Below are 4,223 nucleotides of genomic sequence, written 5' to 3'. Positions count from 1 at the left end.
CGGTTGACCATAATGTGAAAAAATTCAGTTAAAATAATTTAAAAAATTATAAAAGCGACGAGGGAAATAGGGGAGGAGGAGGTGTGGCACAAGGTGCTTTGCCAAGGGATGAGGGGCAGATGCTTCGTGTTCTGGCCTTCTGGGTTAGGTTTTCTTGCGATGTGATTTTTTTTTTTTAATTTTTACTTTTTGTGTGAATGCGGGAGAGGATTCTTCGTTATCTGCGTGTTTCTGGGCAGATGTTTCGTGTTCTGGCCTTGAGTTCTTGATTTGAAATGGGTAAGACAACACTCACAATCTTCGTTAAATTTGAATGTGACGTGTGTCTTCACAATCATTTGTTAAGTTGCCAGTTGGCACTAGATAATGTAAAGTTTTGACTTTTGACTCATAAAAAACTAACGAGTTGAAGTCGAATAACATGCATATATGTATGATAAGAATCAGTGAAAGTACACTTAGCTTGGTTGAATGGTTACTTCATTCTTCTGTGTCAGGAATTGAATTCCGCCTTCTGCACGAAGCACCTGATCGGTCGGGAATTGAATTCCGGAACAACCTTGCTTTGCTGCCGCCGGTGGCGGATACCCTGGGAAACTCCGAGTCTCTGATCACCAACCACCTTTCTTCGAATGGTGCCGCCAAAACTGCACGTCTCGCTCAAACACCGCTTCCCCCGTTCACTCTTCTCAACCATTCCTCCTAGTCTCTCTCTCCTCGCCGACCAATGCACCACAATACACCACCTCAAACAAGTCCGCGCCCAGGCCTCTAGCCCCAATCCCCATCACTCTCTCTGCCTTCACATCTCCATGAGGAAGCTAGGCGCTATTCCCGGGAAACACACCTTCCCCTTTCTCCTTAAAGCCTGCTCTAACATTCCCTCCCTGCCATCCTGTACCCAGGTTCACACACACGTGCTGAAATTCGGGATGTGCTTAGATTCCCACGTGGCCAATGGTGTTACTCTGTCTCCGGTGATTTTACCCGTGCACGCCATATGATTGATGAAATGCCGGCCAGGAGTTTGAGTCAATGGACAACGATGGTTTGTGGGTATGCTCAGAATCAATGTTATGATGAGGCTTTGGGGCTTTTTGATGAGATGATTGGAGATGGATTGGAGCCCAATGCTGCGATGCTGGCTTCGGTGTTATCGGCTTGTGCTCGGGAGGGGTATCTTGAGCTTGGGCAGAGGATTCATGAGTTCATGAAGGTGAAGGGGTTTGAAGTGAAAGTGATTCTTGGGACGGCGTTGGTTTACATGTATGCAAAGAATGGGGAGATTGTTATGGCTCGGAAGTTGTTTGATGAAATGACTGAGAGAAATGTTGTTACTTGGAATGTGATGATCTCTGGCTTGGCTGCTCAGGGACATGTTGAAGATGCTCTTGGTCTCTTTGAGAAGCTGAAGGAGGAGCAACTTGTCATCCCGAACGATGTAACTTTCTTAGGGGTTTTGTCGGCTTGTTGCCATGCTGGCTTGATTGATGTTGGTCGTGAAATCTTTTATTCCATGAAAAATGTGTATGGGGTTGACCCGAAGATTGAACATTAGGGGTGCATGGTGGATCTTCTTGGGAAAGAGGGTAAGTTGATAGAGGCAGAGGAACTGGTAAAGCAATGCCTTGGAAGCCTGATATTGTTATTTTAGGAGCTTTGTTGGCAGCTTGCAAAAATAATGGAAATACCAAGGTTGCTAAAAGAGTCGTAAAAGAAATTCTTACTCTGGAACCTCATAATCATGGTGTTCATGTTGCTATGTTGAATATATATGCAGAGGCTGGACAATGGAATGAAGTTTTGAGACTGAGGAAGGTTATGAAAGAAGAAAGACTAAAGAAAACTCCAGGGTGGAGCCTTGTTTCTACTTAATTGAGCATTGTACAAAAGATTTCGTTTTTTCAATTGTCATAATTAACAAAAAGAGTAGACTTAAAGTTGCTCAAATGTGCCTGATTAAATCTAAATCACTTCTATTTGAACTGTTTCTGCTACTGGGAAGGACAAAATTAGTTGAGGTGGTTGCCGAAAAGGTGGTGTTGCAGTACTACTTATTAATGTCCGATGATCGCATCCTAGTCGCAAGAACATAAGCACTGCTTTAGGTTTTTCAAACGAGTTTCTTCTTTGAAAAGTGTCATCCAAAATGGAATTGCTAATATTAAAATTTTGGATGGGGTTATGCTTTGGTATGCTAATGTTAACATTACTGAACGGTTGTGGGATTCAGATAACATAGAACGTTTTCAGACAAACAAGGACCTCCTATGCTCCTATTAGGAGAAAGATGCCATGACGTGAACACTTAAACAGGCCTTGATCATGTCCAAGGGGTGTTAATGAATAATGAATGCAGAGGGTGAACAGTGTGGTAACAGCTATTTCATTCATAAAACTTGGTATTTTCAAGAGTTTTTAAGATGAAAGATCACTCGAGTGTTGGTCTAGAGTGTTTCTCGATAAAAGTTAGTCTCCCTAGGAAAACAGCGATGAACTTGGTCCCGATGTATCTTCCCCTCTTGGTTTGTGTCCAGTCTAGTAAAGAGCTATGAGACATTAAAATAGAAGCAACTGTGTTAAACACTGAAGTAGCTGACTCACTATAATCACCCAGAGCTACTCTTCTAATGTGAACTGATGCAGGCTGCGGCTCTCTATTTATTGGCTTACAAGCAAAACATTAACTAATGGAGGTTGCAGTTGTGGTGGCCTAACATATTCAATGGTTGACACGCCACTGACAGACGACTACGGAAAAAATGGACCGTAAAGCTACGCAGATGAGAATGTAAGGAACTGGACAGAGGCAGGGGATGCAAACCATGTGATTTGTGGTAGTTATGGTTATGGCTATAGGTGCTTACTTTTCATAACAATTTAAAGGGAAAAAAAAGGAAAGAAATCGCCACTGATTCTTTTAGGAAGGGGGAAATTATAATATTCAAGATTGCGCATCTGTAACCTGCAAAGATGCAGGAAGTGATTCCTAACCGTGTAAGTTGTAACCATCTGCAGTGATTTTTTAAGTGCCAGAGTTTGTTAGTGTTTTCCTTTTATAGTTCTATTAACTTCCTTTATGTGATCATTTTTCAGATGAATGGCCAAAACTAAATTATTTTATTCATTAACATATGAAAAAGAGTCTACTTACATCTTACTGGGAGGTGGCTTTGATATTGAAGAGGGTCAAGACTAAAAAAAATATATATTGAAGGGGGTGAGTGTCTGGGAGGCATTAACATGTGGGAAAAGGTGGTGACAGTATGTGAGAAGTGCCAAGGGTTTTTACGGCAAAAAGGGTGAATGTAGCGGCATAGATTGTTTCTGGTGAAGAAATTTACCTCTTAACCAACTACTCTGACCAAGAAAACGATCTTCCCCAAGATAATAATACTATTTATTGTTCATTTATTATATAAAATTTTTTTAAATTTTTTAAAAAAATGTAAATTATAACTTCTAAAAAAATGTTTATTTGATTTTTCTAGTATTTTTATTTTTATTATTACAAATTTGTCAAACATACAAAATTAAAAGAAAAAAGGGATTTTTTTTTTATTTTTTTAAACATTAATGCATTAAATCAAATACTCACCAAAAAATAATCCTTGTCCACTGTTACATACGTTTCAACACTAACTAAAATCGCCTTTGCAGCAGAGGTAGCATCGTAAAATAAATTGCATTTGGTTATGTATTCTATTATATAAAATTTGAATTTATGTATTTAATGATAAAATTGATGTGATATACTTTTAAGAGTATTTTTTAATATATTTTTTTAATTTATTAAATTTAATTCATTATAATAAATTATTATATTAATTAATTAATTTTATTAGATATTTAAATATAGAGAAATTACCTAAATCAGTCCTCAAGGATTTTAGAATTGGACATTTTAGTCCCCAAAAAAATTAATACACACATCAATCCCTAAGATTTTACTCCGGCAGACAAATCAATCCCCATGTTATTTTTCGGTAGAGTAATTACTCAAATCAGTCCCCAAAGATTTTAAAAACGGACATTTTAGTCCCCAAGAAAAACTAATGTATAAATCAATCCGTAACGTTTCTGTCTGTTAGATATAATAGTCCTCCATCCAAAAACAAAATAAAATAAAATTATTATTACTATTAATTACACAATAATATTATACTATATTTTTTGGACAAAAATAATGATAAATTTATTCATTAAATTCTTATATATATATA

At 37.6% G+C, this 4,223-nt stretch overlaps 1 pseudogene; it reads left to right on the top strand.

The window, feature by feature from the left end:
* LOC107648410 lies at positions 59–1,979 on the top strand (annotated as a pseudogene).

This window comes from Arachis ipaensis, chromosome B06 (genome assembly GCF_000816755.2).
Source record: "Arachis ipaensis cultivar K30076 chromosome B06, Araip1.1, whole genome shotgun sequence".
NCBI classification, from domain to species: Eukaryota; Viridiplantae; Streptophyta; class Magnoliopsida; order Fabales; family Fabaceae; genus Arachis; species Arachis ipaensis.
This window is presented reverse-complemented; position numbering and strand designations above follow the sequence as displayed.